This window comes from Gallinula chloropus, assembly GCF_964237585.1.
Source record: "Gallinula chloropus genome assembly, chromosome: 1".
Classification (NCBI taxonomy): domain Eukaryota; kingdom Metazoa; phylum Chordata; class Aves; order Gruiformes; family Rallidae; genus Gallinula; species Gallinula chloropus.
Window position 1 is genome coordinate 95,702,263 of NC_140085.1, and position 17,083 is coordinate 95,719,345.

At 43.7% G+C, this 17,083-nt stretch overlaps 1 long non-coding RNA gene across 1 annotated transcript; it reads left to right on the forward strand.

Moving 5' to 3' along the window:
- The first annotated feature begins 11,894 nt into the window (after nt 1-11,894).
- Nucleotides 11,895-16,861, forward strand: LOC311200276. Its single transcript, XR_014617814.1, has 3 exons — nt 11,895-12,044; nt 15,346-15,511; nt 16,571-16,861. It is a non-coding gene; the product is annotated as an uncharacterized lncRNA (long non-coding RNA).
- The last annotated feature ends 222 nt before the right edge of the window (nt 16,862-17,083 follow it).

The following is a 17,083-nucleotide window of genomic DNA, read 5'->3' on the forward strand; positions in this document are numbered from 1 at the left end:
GGAAATCTGGGAGTTTATCAATAAAGCTTGCTTAACTCCTGTAGAGGAGAGAAGGATAAGAATACATGATCACATAAAGACTGTTATAATCTGTGTATATGGATGTGGTCCATTAAGGAGCAGCAAAATAACCCTTGCTGTGCAGTTTTCCCAGCGTCTCAGCTCCTAGCTCTGTGACCTGACATGCTGATACTACAGTTCAGTGTTTTGTTCTGTTGAGTCTGTCCTACTTGCAGCTCCCTGACTTACTTCTGTGATGTAAAGACGACACGTCTTTGGTTATGAATTCACAAGGACCTTATTTCTCACCTGCCAAGAAAAAACTTATTATAGGACACTGCTTAATATATACACAGAAAACCCTAAATGCTCTGCTAATTATGACAAAGAGAAAGAACATGAGATGCAAAACCTCTTTGGTTACAGATTGCAAGGGCCCTGAGCACTGCACGCCCCTAAAAGCAGCTGCTATGGATGCAGGGGGCCCTGGGTGCCCCCAGGAGAGCGCAACCTGGACCCAGGAGCAGCTTTCAGCTCAGGCCCTGAAGGAAACTCAGGTCCCAGCAGGATCTGCCTGTTCCCAGCTGTGGGTCCCAGCCGATCCCTGTCCCCACAGAGAAAGCTCTGAATGTGACTGTAAAACCATGCAAGCAGAACATCTGGATTTAAAGCAAACCCAGTTCTTTACCCACAGGCTTCCTTGCAAATCTGAAGCTGTATTGGATCTGGCTGAGATGAATTAATTTTCCCCAAAGCAACCCTCACAGTGCTGTGTTTGGGAGCTAGCAAGGTGTGGTAGCACAGCGGGGATCTGGGTACAGCTGAGCAGTGCTGGCACACACCAAGGCTCTCTCTCCAACATTTCTCCCCCCTCAGCATCGGGCTGAGGGGTGGGCAAGGTCTTGGGAGGGGACACATCCAGGACAGGTGGCCCCAGCTGACCAGAGGGATATTCTGTACCACATTATGTCTGCTCAGCAATATGAAGCTGAGAGATGGGGGATGAAATTGAAGGGCATTGGTTTTTTACATTTGCCTTCTGGAACAACCACTACACCTACTGAAGGATCTGCTTCCCAGGATGTGTCTGGATATCACCTACTGATGGGAAGTAGAGATTAATGTTTTGCTTTGCTTCCACATGCAGCCTTTGGTTTTCACTGTATTAAACCACCTTTATCTTGACCCAAGAGTTTGGAGTTGTGTTTTCCATCTTATTTTTCCCCCCTGATGAAGAAGGGAGTGATAGAGTGGCTTGTTGGGTACCTGGTATCCAGCCAAGGTTAAACCACCACAGAAGATTATTTATCTCAAACTAAAAAGCTATTTTTAACAGAGTTATCAGCAAACTATCAAGTAGATCTGGTTTCTTGTGCACCCTCTTGGGAGAGCCCAATTAGACCTCTCTGCTCTTCAGCCCTTGCTTTTTACTACATGCTGGGCATTTTGTTTTAGCTTGGAGTTATTTTTTGACTGCTGAAAAATACAGAAGGTCTGTCATGCTGATTTGTCACATTGAAATGATTCAACAAATTGCCCTGTCAAACTGAAAGGAGCTCTGTAGGTTTCCTCAATGACTTTCACAAAATAACATATCACATACACAATGGTTACATTTCATATTGCACAAACAGCAGGTGGACTTTGGCTGTAGACTTTGACTTTAGAAAGGTACCCAACCGTTACACTTAAGGCCCTCCAAACATGCAACAAACTCCTTTCATTGTGGGAAAGAAAAAACGATTTCTGGGTTATGTTAGAGAATTTGTTCAGTTCTTTGTTTTAAACTATGACTAAACCATGTATAGAAACTAACAAGGAGCCAACAAAGTAACTGGTATAAACCAAAACAACAAAACCCTCCTCCCTATGTTAAGCAATACACTAGAATGGTCTGGGTTGGAAGGGACATCAAGGATCACAGAGTTCTAACCCCTCTGCCACAGGCAGGGCCACCAACCTCCAGGCATGATGTAGACAAGATTGACCCAGGGCCCTGTCCAACCTGGCCTTGAACACCTCCAGGGATGGGGCATCCACCACCTCTCTGGGCAGCCCGTTCCAGCATCCACCTATTCTAAGGCTAGTCCTGTAACAGGGTTTGAGGAAGCAGGATCTGTAATCTAGGCTCAGCTCAAGAGACTTCCTCAGAACTCCTTTGCCTAAATATTTTTGATTGGGACTTTTTACATTTCACTCAGCTGAGTCAGGAGGAAAAAGTAAGGGCCTTGTTCTTCATCATGGGAAAGAGTTGGGGTGAAGGATGCACAGCATCATGTGTCTAGTGCAGACTGATAACCCCAAATACATTGTATGCCTTTTGTTTTGACTTTATTCCCTGGATTGAGGACTGCTGCAGGATGGTGAGGCAAGCCCCCAAATTTTAATACGTCCCATTTTTGTGGGCTCATTCTACTCCTGTTGAAGGTGGATGTCATGGTTCTGCCCCAGCCGAGAGCCGAGTACCATGCAGCTGCTCTCTCTAAGAGGGTGTAGGAGAGGAACTGGGGGGAAAGGTAGGGAAAAGAAAAACCAAAGAAAACAAACTTGATAGGTTGGGATATGGACAGCTTATTGAGGCAGCAGAGAGAGGGAGATAGAACACTAACAGGACTTTATATCAAAACACACAAAACTGGTGATACACAAAACAGTTTCTCACTGAACTGCACAGTTCAGGCAATACAGCTCAGAACTGTCCCAAAACCTGACCATCCCCAACCTGTGCCTTCTGGAGCCATGCACTCCTGCCCCACCAGCCCCTCTTTTATGCTGAGCATGACATAATAGGTATGGCATACCCCCTTTGGCCAGTTTGAGTCACCTGTCCTGGCTGTGTCCCCTCCCAGCTTCCTGGGCTCCCCTCACCTTCTTGTTAGTGGGGAAATATGAACAGCTGAAAAGTCCGTGACTGCTTGGCAACAACTAAAACATCCATGTGCTGTCAGCACTGCTCCAATCCTGACTCCTAAACACAGCGTTCCACCCGCTGCTAGAAAGAAATTATCCTAGCCAAAACCAGGACAGTGGAAAAACAACCCTTATGTGTTAAAAAACAGGAGGCATCAAGGCAGAGTTGTGCATACCCACCTCAGCATGGGGATACCCTGGTTTCTTCTGAGACACCCCTGTGATAGTGCAGGAAGAGCAGGGCTGCCCACCAACTGCATGACCCAAAAGCAGTGGTGTGCCATTTCTCAAGGACTTCCTTTAGCTCCAAAATCCTAGATGCTACCAACACAGACACTCTGTCAGCTCTCTTAAGACTTCATCTGCTTGCTGATCACCTAGCAGACCCTGATCCTCTTGCAGATGGGTAATCCAGGATTGGTTGTGGTAGTCATCAAGCTTTTCTCACCATTTTATCTTCATTTCCAGAAAAGAATCCCTTTCATGAGACAGAACCAACAGAGATCAGTATATGATGATTAAACACCCTCACGTGATCACCCTGGAGCAACAAAAAGCAGAGTCTGCCTCTGCCAGAGAAAGCAATTTCTTCAACAACATGTCGAGATGTACTTTGGGGAGACATGAGGGTCCAGATAGGCCCACTGTTGCCTGCCAGTGAATTTTCTATAACCCATGCAGTATTTCGCTGTTGTCAGTCTGTTATTCAGTCTCCGTTTACACTCTGCTTGGGAAAAAAAATAAATTAAACTGGAGTGGTATGCACATGTATTCAAGCATCCAGTGTAACCTAGCAAATTGGAGGTAGTCATCACTCCAGCTTTGAAATAGCTTTACAGTCACTGAGAAGTGCTGAATCTGGAGTTTCCAGTAGAGCAGACTTGCCAGTCCTCCCTAAATAATCTATAAAGACTCCAGGCCTCAAGCCTTCTTCTCCCTTCTCCTTCAAAGCAGCAAGGAATGAAGCATAAGCACAAATGACAGCACCTGACTGCCCTTCTCTGATTTACATTAATTGTTTATATCTTCTCCACAGAGATATAACCCCATCAGTTTTGGATGCCTGACTGAATTATATAAACTATGGCCACAGAAGATGTACAGAACCATCTTGCACAGATCCTGACAGTGTTTTTTTTACCCTGGGGCCACCTGAATCCCAAAACTTCCATCACAGCTACAGGTGATTATATTCAGGGGCAGATCTCAATTCATGCTTTGGGTCTCAGGAAAATTCAGATCAACTCCTTGTCATTACAAGAAATTAATTCCATCTCTCAGACTTAATTTTAAAAAAAACTAAAAATATTACTTCTCTATATTGCTCATAGCAGATTGTTTCTAGTAAGTGGCTTTTGCCAAACCCTTGTTCCCCCACAGATTACAGACCAGAGCAGAAGTAACACTCCCCAAACACTCCACCACACTTGCAGCATCCCCTTCCCTGTAACCACTGCAAAGCTCTGACCTTGCAAAGAGCACATTAGTCAGCACCAAGCAGACAGGCTTCCCCCCACAGCCCTTCCCAGGAAGGCTGGAAACACAAAGTGCTTCCTACCCAAACCTTCCCCTCCAACCCAAATAAATACATCAAGGGAAAGCATATACCGCCTTCATTAGCTTGGAGGGTCACAAGGTTTACCTTGTGAGTACATGGTGCCTTCTGGTGAGTCTTTACACAGCTCCAGTTCAGCTGGCAAACACTTCAGGGGTTGGTTTGGTTTGTGAAGTTAGTTTTCTTTAAGCCTGCTTAAACAAATCCACCTGTCCCCAGGTCTTCTCTGTGCTTTCATATTTTAGATCAGGTTTCAAAGAAACGCGCCACAAGGACAAGCGATAGGCCCGTGTTCAAACACGAGTGACAGCAACCACAGAGCAGGCCGCTGGCCCGCCAAAAGCCCAAGGCAGGGGAACAGAAGCTCCTCTGTTCCTCTGAAACCGGAGCTGAAAGCTGCTCAAGACCTGTTTGTGGTCTCCAGGCGGCACTGTGACTCTATATAATGATTGATCTACGGCGAGCAACCCTGTTAAAAAAGCCTTTCCTTGCCGATGGGGTAAGGATTCGCAGCTGCCGAGTGACCAGCTTTCAGTTCTTTATATATCAGACACGGAATAAATAATAGCTGTATTTATAGCGCTTAATTACTTCTTGGGTCCCCACACAAGCATGTGCTGCACAAGATATACTTCTCGGCTTGTTCTCAGTTTGTTCTCACTACAAATACAGCTGGCGGGTCACTGCTACATGTTCTTTCCTAGGTAAAGCCAATTAGCTAATTAAGGGAGTCACCTGACTACCATTCAGCCCCTATACTCTCTAGTATCTATAGCCAGGCTATTCTGGCTGATTAGAAACACTTAACTGGGGGGTTAATTGGCTGTTCACAATTGCTGGGTGTCTCTTTGATCAGTCAGTGCCAGTGAATTCCCTGCTAGCCATCATCTTGCTAAAGGCATAGAGGGATGCATAATCCAACGTCTTAAATCAGTAGAGATAGTATCTTTCCCTGCTTCCCGAGTGGAAATGAACATACTTTAAAAGTGTTAATAAACAGCAACTTTCCAGTCTATGCTGTTACTCAGAATTGCTCCTTGCAGAAACACTGGTGTAGGTGGTGGTTGACACACAAACCAAAAGCAGGTTCAAGATCACAGGCATCTCTTACATGATCAGAGTGGGATTTAGTCACCCTCTGATTTATATTGATAAAAGCCTCTAACATTATTTCCTTAATGGAAAGCAGCATGATAGTTGTCACGACGAAGGACCAGGCTTAGCATTTTGGAGAATAATTCTATGTGTTTGGGCTGCAGTTGGATATCAGCTTTAAGTGCATTACAGAATTAGGGTGAAAGAAGAGAGTTCTTGTACAAAGCAGCTTAATCTGTTCCAACCCACTGAGAAGACCAGTGTGTATAATCCTCTCTCATTTGTAATAGATACTTTTAAATTGTGGTATGCGTTACGATTACGTAAGCACACTAAGTTTCAACAGGAGAGATGGACAAACATTGCAATGGAGACACAACAGTGGGAAAAAAAGTTATCAAGTAAAAATAACAAATTCTTTGTGGTCACATACCAAGGAGTCCTAAGGTGCTCTGCCATTCCTTGCTGGGCTGTGAAGCTGTGTCTCTTTCCTAACTTTAATCAGATGTTTTAGATTTGCACAAAGATTATTCCAGTGCTATGAAACCAAGGAGAAGCCCAAGTCAAGCCCACGGTGCTACACCCAAGGCAGTCAGTTAGTTTGGTTTCTGTCATCACCCAAAGAATGGGTGCCGGTCGTGTTCACACTTGGTGATAGTGATTTCTTAGCACACTCATCAACCAAGATTGTAAGAGGTGTTGCAGAAATAATGATGACAACTTAATTGGACATTAAGTCCTAGCAAAATCTCTCCATGTAGCTAATTTCTTTACAATATCCAAGAGGGAACAGAGACCCTTACCATGTAAGGATAATCCATATAAATATCTTAAATAAATACTGCCAAATAATATTTTTTTTTGTTTTAGATTTCAGTGGGAAAACAAGACACGCCAACTGTCAGATATAATTAGTAAATTCTTGATTAGATTAAGAGAGGAAACTTAAAAAGCTTTAAACCACAACATTTTTAACCAGCGAGCCCTTCGACCTTAGCTGACTGCCCGATGACATCAGCCTGTGTGCACACATGGGTTATAGGAGCAGGAGAATATTCCCCAGCCGAATTCCTGTTCTCACTCCTTTTGTGCAGAAAGCCAAGTTTTGCTGGCTTTGGGATGCATGCATAGACACACAGACACAGGGACCCAGCAGTGACGGTGCAGCCCAGTGATGTTTGTTTTCAAGTGCTACATTCAATTTTCCCAATATCCCTAATCTTCCTCCAAGATGAATCACCTGGTTTGGCCTCCTACAGCGCCAACTTCCATGACAAGGAAAGGAGCTTTAGCAGATGTATCCACACTGAGAAAACCCAATCAGGGCCGTGTGCTTAAGAGGTGGGCTTGAGCCTTTCTTGATGCAAACTTGTGTTAAGGATAGTCAGTGCCAGTGCAAGGTGGGGGAGTGGGGATGGCCGTCTGCTCTCCAGTGCTGCCAGAGGAAAATGATCAGGCTCCAGTTGATGCTGGCGGGGTGTCACCTTCTGGCTGACTGGAGCTATGGCCCCAAACAGCCTAGGAAGGAATTAACAAATGAGTTTAGTTGTTCTGTACATCTGCTGCTATACAAGCAGCAGTATGGTGGAATTGTTGATTAGAACTGCTTGAGATTTGAGGATCTAAAATCCTCTCCAACAACCGGGGATTATGGCGTATGACTTAGGGAAACAAATAGACCAAGGCAGGCATATAATTACACAAATAAATGAGTTTATACCTGCTTCGTGCCTCGGGGTCGATGAGACAGTGTTCTGACCTACACCTAGCTAGAAATTTGAATTGAGAAGGTAATCTGAAGTTATCATCTAGTTACTATTTTGCAAAATGAAGACCACTGTTTTCCTGTCCATGTCCAGAGAAAAATAAAAGCGAAGGCACTTTTTGTTAATGGAACAGCAGCTGCAGCTTTTTTGGTCTCAGTTTCCCTTCCCCACCTCTTCATTCAAAGACAAGATACAGAAACTGGTGGTGCATATTGCATTAAAAACTGGCACTTCAATAACTCTGCTTCTCATTTATCAACTTACACTGCACTCCCCAGAAATCTGAGGATTCATTAGTTTTAATGAGCTATATCATACCAGAAAGCTACAACAAATGACTTGAAAGGTCTACCTACTTCTTGTTAAATGCCATTTACTTACAGATTTAATGTCAGTATTACAGCTGAAATTTAACACTCCTTATTCCAGAACAAAAATTCACATTTGGCTTGTTACTACATTACAGTAAAGAAAACCCAAGCTTGTTCTCTGCCAAGATAGGAAGTACATTTTATCTAGGGAACAGAAGTAATATTCAAAGACAATGCACAAACAAGGCTTCACACTCAGTGGAAAATGTAAAAAGTCATAAAAGATAAAAGTCGTATTGAGAAAAATTTGAGCAGGGAAAAAAGGCCTTATTTCTAATATATCGAAGCCATGAAGATCCAAAACCACCTATTGAAAGGGGTCCAGATTTTGATCCAAAATCACTTATTTAAAAGGCTTCAGATTTTGCTTCACTTTGATGATTCCGACTGGAAAAAAAATTGTTTCATTTCAAAGTTTTCAAAATATTATTTTGTTGCAAGGTTTGTAATTTGAATATTTCAGAACTTTGCAGGGAGAAGTGATAATGTTTCAAGCAATGCCCTGCTTCAACAGTAAAATATATCAGGTTTTAGCCCTTTCCTGCTGGAAATTCCATTTTTAAATACCCAGATTTGCACTGTGATTTTCTTCCAGTTGGTTAAACAAACTTTGCTTGAACCTGTTATTAAGCAATTACTGAAAAAAAATTACTGGTTAAATAAAGGAGAAGTGATATAAGTATTCTTCAGCTAAGTGGATGATAGAACAAAACCTCTGGCATTAACAGAGACCTTAGTTCTGGCTACACTGTAACTTTCCCGGGGAAATAAATGAAGGACTAATTAGAAAATCTGGGGAGGAGTGTAATGGGAACTTGCATCATGGAAAAGTTACGCCATGCTTTTGATCTTGAACTGGCTACAGTCATCTTTTTTTTGGGATCCTGGGGATTAATTCTGGATCAGCTGGTTTAGCTATGGTCCTTCTTGCTGGCTGACAAATTTTGATAAGCACGCTGCTAGGCAGAAATGCTTCAGGTTGTGCCTGCTCTACCAACTGTTATGCTGCCACCTTCAACGATGCACAACAATGTTCCTCGCCTGTATGCTGAGGACTGGTGCGCATCAGCTCACATAAACTGTGTATAGGCGCTTTGTTCTCACAGTTCTTGGCAGATGTCTTGGTGTTGAGGTATCTTGGCACTCTGCTTCCAGAGCACCTGCCCCATCACACACCCCAGGCACAGAGACGAGGAAACAATTGAATGCCTTCTTTGGGAAGCTTTTCTGATACCCACCTGGTGATACAAATTATGCCTGTTTGCACTTTGACTCTCCTGGAAAGGTTATCTTAGGTTTCTGCATGCAAAACGAGACTGTGGGAGTTCACACAGAGAGCAGCCAGTGTGTACCAGTTGTCATCATCTGGATAGCGGTACAATAATCCCTGCTAGCTGGCAGTGGAGAATTACCAATGTTTGTCCCAGGTAGCTAACGAAGCACTCTCTTACTTCTGAACACAGTGCCTGAATATTTTCCTCCCTTTTCTGATCATTCAGATTCAAGCTACTCAGATCTGTTACAACCGAAAATTTGCTATAAATGAATTCAATGTATTAAATTTTTCATAAGGAAAACCCCTGAATTTTACTCATATTTTGTCAGGACACTTTTCACTAGCCCAAGGTTTGCTAGAGCTGTGTAGAACATCTAAAATCAAAGGACTCATTACAACCTTTCAGCATTTTAACTTGGAAATTTCCCTGGGGCTTTTCCTGGCTTTTACTTGAATTTCATTTTTCATTTCTTTGCTTATGGTGTGAAGGGGTTAGCTGAGCACAAGTAGGTACTGAAAGGCAGTGATTTCTTGGAGTCCAGCCTATTTACCATGCCCCGAGAGTCTCTGCTGTTGTTCTTGCTTCTTTTTCTGTCTATACATTTCTTTGTTTATCTGGGGAAGATGTACTGTGCTAGTATAAATTTACAGACTATTTATTTTGATGACTGTTATTCAATCACTAATGTTTTTTGCTGCACCTCCTTCGTCAGGTGCTTCAGCTTCCTTGATGTTATTCATGCGCTTCTGATGCTTTTTGTGTCTTGTGCTTCATTTTCCAGCAATCTTTTTTTGTCTCTTTTGCAGGTGTTCACAGAACAAACAAGGCTTGTCTTTGCTTGTATATTTTCCTAATACAGATTTTAGATCTATTCATTTGTAAAAAAACACAACAACACCCAAGCCATTAGCATAGTGACATTTCCCACATCGCATCGTAAAACGGGATCAGATTGTGCTTGTGCAAGTCCAGCTGCTCAAAACTACAGCTCTGTTCTCTGGCACCCGTTGAAATTGTTGTGATAATGCATTTTCTGTTAGCTGATTGCTGTTAAGCTGTCTTAGCCCTGCCTGGCATTCTGTTCTGTTCCTTAAACATGCTCTTTAGTCTTGCTATACCACCAGCACGGCTGCAACTGCTGCCAGTTCCTTTGTGTTCCCGTGTTACAGGTGTGAACCTCAGTCTGCCGAAGGCCGCATCTGGAGCACGCGTGGCTTGCCAAAACTCGGTGTGGCTGTTGCTACCTGCACTGAATACGTGTGCTCCTGACTGGTTACAGGAGTCCTGCCTACTGCTCGGTACGGGCTAACACTACCAGATGCAGTAATCACAGCCCAGGTGTATCCCCAGGTAGGATGTAGGAATAATCCTTTCCCCTTTAGGAGGAATTAGACAGTTTGTTTTGTCATGGCAGAGGTTTAATTACCTGTATTTGCGTGGGATGTTGGTAATGCATTTCCCCAGCAAGAAGCAGTCCCTTAGATTAGATGACATGCCTCTCACTGAGTGATCAGAAATCCTAAGAACCTTGCTTGGAGCCCTGTCTGACTGTGGTTCAGGAAAGTCCTTCCCTGTCTAAAAAGTAAAGAAAGGAAAATAAAACATTATAACCATCATCCCACAGTTGGACCAGTGCACAAATTCCTGTCAGCTAGCTTAGCGCTCACTTCTACAGTTAGCAAAAACCAACTGTAAGGCACACACCATGACATCTAACCACTAAACCCTCAAGCCCCCGAAAGAGAAATACTACTGCATTCCAGGCTGACGCAAAACCTACACCATTTCCCCACTTGCATGCCCTTGATTTCCCCGCAGGCTGTTTCAGCCTCGGAGGTTTGGTGGTAACCTACAGCGTCGAGGCCCCAGCCACAAGCACAGCAGGAGAAATGGGCCAAGCCTAGCCCAACCCACGCGTGAACCTTGCACCTCTGTCCTCTGGGCACGCTGTGAAGGACCAGCATCACCGAGGGCTTGAGGAGCAGGGTGACGGGGATGGGGTGAGCTGGCTAGGCACCTCTGTACAATGGGGAACATAGCCAACCACATGGCCTTGTGTCACCAGGAAACTGCAGTCAACATGGAGGAAAACACACTCCTAGTGAGGGAACGGTGAGAGAAGTTGTCCTCAGCTTGACTTGGTAAAGTGCAAGAGGAGACATGTGATGGGGAAACAACACTTTGGCGGCCTGCTGGAAGGCAGGAAGGGAACAAACAAGCTGGGTGTCTGTTCCTGCAGAAGGGAGAGGCTGGGAGGAGGCACGATGCTCCAGTGTGTTGGGGTGGTGGGGGCAGCCAGAGAGGATCCCGGAACATATGCAGTGATTTCTCCTTCCCAAAGTCACGCTAGTGTCTGAGGCACTGCTCTGGGACAAAGAAGGCATGACCAGAAAAGCAATGAGACCTGCGGAAAACAGAACTCCGTGTACAATGCATCCTGCCTGCTTGCTTCTTCCTCCCTCTTCCCCACTTCCCAAACCCAGACAGTTTCTGGGGAGGCAGAAGGGCCACAGTCCCCAAAAAATCCCATCCCGGAAGTGTTTAGATGGTAGTTTTGTTGTCCAAATACCTGATTTTTCTCCTTGAACAGGCTTTTATCAGCCCCCTGCCTTGACATCAGGACATTTCAGATTGGCAAAAGCACACAGGAATCCTGCCTGATCAAACATTATACCCTGCTCTTAAAGGGGCAAGAGTCAGAACAGGTTTCTTCTGATTGTGTGCTGCTCTGGGGAACACAGCTGCAGTAGCAGCCAAGTACTGTTTGCTTTCTGGCCCGTTACTTCTATGGCCTGCAGAGGAAATATTAACTTCAGTTGCATCAGTGAAGAGATGAAAGCTCATGTGACTGCTGAAGTTAGCAATCTGTAATTTGGGCATTAGAGCTCTGCCAATACAGACATTCAGTCACAACGTTAGTCAGAGGTAAATGGAGAGAGGGGTTCAATTTTCCTTTTATTCCACTACAAGTCAGGAGGTGATGTGAGGGATTAAAGTAACTGAGCAAAACCGGCATAAGTGGATTCAGGCTCCAAAACATTTGATCTCTGTAATTTTCTGCAATAACAAGGTAATTATTATTTTACATTTAACATCATTCATACTTTTAAGTCTGATATAAAAAGCTACAATTGAATGCCACTCATATGATAGTCAATGCTGTACATTTTATAGCACTTAATTATAAATCTTTATTTCTGGAGAATATTTACTGTGGAGTCAAATTATAGAAACTGGGGAACAGTATTGCTTCTAATTGCAGTAAGGACAAAAATCAAAGGCTCTGTTTAAATGGGATGTTCGGCTTGCAGCATATCTGGGTGTGTTATACAGGGTATTCAGAGAACAAAACCACAGCTTTTTTGTGTGCAGAGGGAGCTTTGGCCTCAAGTGACAAATCAAGCTCTGTTTTGTAAGAAGGACCTTTTTCAGGAAACCACCATATTTCTTTGGGGAGGGGGAAACATGAATCAAACTAAGGATGCTGGCTAAAAAAGCTGGAGAGTTATTAAACTACTTCAGCAAAATATTTAGTACTCAATTTGTTTTGCAAGCAGAGGATTCAACAGCACATGACTGAAAATAAGGAGCTAAAACCATGACCCTTCCTCAATTTTTCAAGCTAGGCATTTTTTCACATTTTGAGGTGACGTTGTGATGTGGTCAGCGGGTCCTTTCATAATGCCTTTGACCTCTGTACCCCTACGCAAGCCTTTTAGATATGTTCTTTGACCTTAGAGTTGCATTGCTATCCATTACCTTGCTAATGTTGCCAAGGTCAGAGTAACTCCAGGTGTTGGTCTTGCGTACTATAATTATACCACCATGATGTGCTTTGAGACAAAGCAAAAGCTTTTAGCCAGCCTTACCGGTTAATCAATTCTGCCCTTACACAAGGGACATCTTCCCAGAAACTGTACATGCAAAACAATGACTGTAAAAGCAGGCACAGCTACATCATGAAAACTTCTCAGACATGCCTGGGGCAAAAAGCAAGTGTGTTTCTTCCTTATATGAGTGTTTTAGTGTGACACTTTCTCAATAATCCTGTTCCGCCCGCTTCAAAAAATATGTTCCTCATTGGTGCCTTACCCTTTCCACAGTTGCCCATAACGACATCATAAGCTGACTATGTGTGTGTGCTCCAGATCAGTGAGGAAGAGCTGTGCTTTCTGCTCTGACATGCATCATTGACTCTTCATGTGGCCTACCAGGCTGCCCATTACAGATAATCTTTGACCCCAGAAAGAAATTCCAGTTCAGGTAGAGCAAAGCAGAACACTATGGCAGAAATCCATTTGTAAAATCACACAATAGTTACAGGTTCTCAAGATGTTTTCACACCTTATTCTTGCTTTTCAATAAAGCATGTGCAATTATATTGAAAAAAAAAATACAAGCTGATGTTGGGGTGTGTGCTAAAGAGGATAAGCAGGTATGTGTCCAGGCATGGCTTGGAATTGTTCCAAACTTTTGCTTTTGGAATGGAAGTCCTAAAAATGGAAGTCCTAAAAAAAAAAATAGAACCCAGGTTCCTGGGTCTATTCAGGAGCAGCCTTAAAAATGTGCTTATGCTTCATGCATCTGTATCGGTTAAAGGAAGAGCTTGGTGACACAGAAGGTAGTGAACAACCTTTTACATTAGAAAGGGTTCCCTAAGAATTCAACACTTCATTGTACTGCATCCCTCTCTTTAGGCACAGAGGTAGCACCGGAGCAGTTTATAGACCAGCCTAACTGCTTGAGCTCAGTTCAGCATGGACGACCTCAACACTAAAGTATCCTCAGTAAAGCAGGACCGTTTGGATTCTTTATTCCCTGATTTACTACTCACTGTGACAACTATTACAGTTATTGCCCAAACACAGAGGATTAAACCCTCAAAGACTCTGCCATAAATGCTAAGTCATCTCAGAGTTGGGCTACAGAAATAAAGCATCACTCAACACTGCTCACAAGGAAAAGCTTTTACAGCTCAGATTCTAAAACTTATTTTCCAAGAAGGAACAAGAGGCCATAGAGAGACAATGTCCAGTATTAACGAAAGTGGAGGCGGTATCTCTTACCTTTGGTAAGCCTGTCATATTTTGTGTATCAATCTGATGTAATTCCAAGCTTTTCAGATTTCAGAGGGAACCACTTCCAATAGATAAACAATCTCTGGGATTAATGAGCGGTAGATGACTTGCACTCAGAGCTCTTCTTAACTTGTATTGGTGGCAAAAGGTTGTGTGTGAACCCCTGAACAGTGGACTTTTCTGTACGTTTAAAGTACTAGTACAGGGTGTCTCCCTTCCTCAGCGCTTTCCTTTGGAACAGGCACTATTCTTACTACAGCCATGCTGAAAGTCTCATTGCAAAGGTGTGGCTTGTAGGGTGACTCTTCTGGATTGTTAAGTCTGGAAACAAATGGGGGAAGCCCTGTTAGCTGACCCCTTGAAGAAAAAAAAAGGCAAAAAACCCCCAATCAGAGAATGGTATTTGGTTTTATACTGGATCATGCAACTGTATTTCAGCAGGAAGGACAGATTTGCTAGGCAAGCTGTGATCAAGTCAGAAAGGTTCACAACCAAGCAACACCATAACCATTGTATCTGTCATATATTTCCTTATGCCAAGCAGCATCAGATATAGCTCACGCGTGTTTATCACCCCAGTGCAAGCATTTTAAACCCACAAATTTTGATCTGTAATTTTCATTGCCCGCAGCCTGTAATGGAGTTCAACTTCAGGCAGGAATAAATAGTAACCCCTGGGAGATGGATTTGCTGATGCAGGTAGCTCATTCAGTGTCTGAATGAAACATGACCTTCCTAAGGCTAAAGGTTGCTTGAAAATTATTTACCTACAGACTGATGATATCCATGGGCTTATTTCATTACTCTGCTGTTGTTCATTACAGTCCTCCCACCTCTGCCCTCCCCTACCAGACTCTTTAAGAAAAGTCTAGCTTTACATTTCCTCTATGGTTAACAGCTTTTTTCTTTTTCTTTTTTTTCTTCTTCTCACTGAAAAGCCCCATATAAGTGACTGAAAAACCTGCGTACCTTCAGCATTGCCAACAGAATTGAGGAAAAAAGTTAGGTTCCACTTCTTTTTTTGTATGAGAGGTGTGCCACTTGTCTAACTTGGCAGCTATGGTAAAGCAATGTATTCTCATCTTGTCTTTGCACTGGTTCACATTTTTGTCATTAAAACGTGTTTGAAGACCTTATGAGTCCAATGTGAAGGTATGGTTCTGATATATTTCTGTGCTGATTCTTGCCGAGGTGATAGAGTTGTTTTTCTTTCTGGTAGCTGATAGAGTGCTGTGTTTTGAATCTAGGATAAGAATAATGTTGAGAAGACGCCAATGTTTTCATTTGTTTCAGATGTTGCTAGCTGTAGTGCCTACACCAAGCAAAGGACTTTTCCAGTTCTCAGGCCCTGCCCCAGGTGCAGGAGAAGCTGGAAGAGCACAGCCAAGACGGCTGGCCCAGATTGGCCAAAGGGATGTTCCCTGCCATAGACCATCATGCTCCAGGTATAACTAAGGAGGTAAGCCAGGAGGTGGGATTGCTGCTCTGGTCAGACTAGGTATTGGGTCATTTTTTCCTTTTTGCATGTGGTGAGCAATTGCATTTTTGCATTACTTGTATTGTTATTATTAGTATTAGTTTCTTTTGTTATCCTATTTATCTGTCTTTATCTTGACTCAAAAGTTTTGTTCCGTTCCTCTCCCCATCCCCTTGCAGGGGGAGGGATGAGCGAGCAGCTGCATGGTGCTGAGCTGCCAGCTGGGGTAAAACCACAACAATTTGTTACAAGTATCTATTTTTAGCTGTTGGCACTGCCTGAACTTTTACTTGAGCATTATTATCTTGATTCTAAACAAGAACAAGCTATAATTAGTATTATTAAATTTTACTAATAGTCAGGGGCCAACTTTACTTGCCTGCTTTTCTTTAAGAATAATTGGGCATTTTCCTAAGTGAAAGGGAAGATTTTCAGGATTCTTGTATCACAAGTTTGCTTATGAGTAGGAGTCACTGGGATAGCTGAGTACTCACGTTCAATGTGGTATATTTAAACTTTGAGAGTACTAGACTGAAAGGACTTCATGTTTCATATAAAGCATTATCAAAGCTAAATAATACTTTGTGAAACAAGGCCTAATAAAGTAGTTGATTAAAGACTTGCCTAACGTTTTGCCTGAAAACTATGTCCCTTTTCACTTTTCTCAGGAAGATAACACTTCTCGAATGAAGGAAATCTTTTGTTGTGAATTGCATGCAGGTCAAATATAAAAGATCTAGAAACAAACTTTACTGATTCACAAACAAAGGATAGGACGGGTTCTTTATGAGAAATGCTGCAATTAATAGTGACATGCTGTTGTAGTTTTGGGTGTCTGGGTTCCGATGGAGAAGGGGGGCTGCAGGGGTGGGTTCTGCAAGAAGCAGCCAGAAGCTCTTTGCAGGCCCCAGAGAGCAAACACCAGCCAGCTCAAGGCCGGAGTCATTGGTGACCAAGGCCGAGCCCATCAGTGATGGTCACAGCACCTCTGGGAATCACATTTAGGAGAAAAAAACTCAAGCAGATGCTTTTTGCCAGCAGAGAAGGGAGTGAGAAGATGTAAGGAACTGTGCAGACACCAAGGCCAGGGAAGAGGTGGAGGAGGTACCCCAGATGCCAGAGAGAAAGATGACCCTGCAGCCCGTGGAGAAACCCATGGAGGAACGGGTGTCCCACCGCAGCCCATGGAAAAGGCTGAGACTCCACCTGCAACCTGCGGAGAGGCCCCACGCTGGAGCAGGTGGAGACATACAGGAGATGCTGTGACTTGCGTTGGCACAAGCCTCTGCCAGCACTTGCAGCCTGTGGAGAGAGACAGAGACTCAGAGAAGAGCGAGGGAGAGATCCACACCAGAGCAGGTTTGCTGGGCGGGAGGGAGGGGAAAGACTTGTGACTACATGTGCGACCAGGCTGAAGCAGTCTGGGCCTGAGAGACATTCTGTGCTTTATGACAGCACCCCATAGAAGTGACCCACACTGGGGCAGCTGGGAAAGAGGTGAAGCCCTGTAGGAAAGGATGTGGAGTAGTCAGACCACCTCACACACTAACGGAA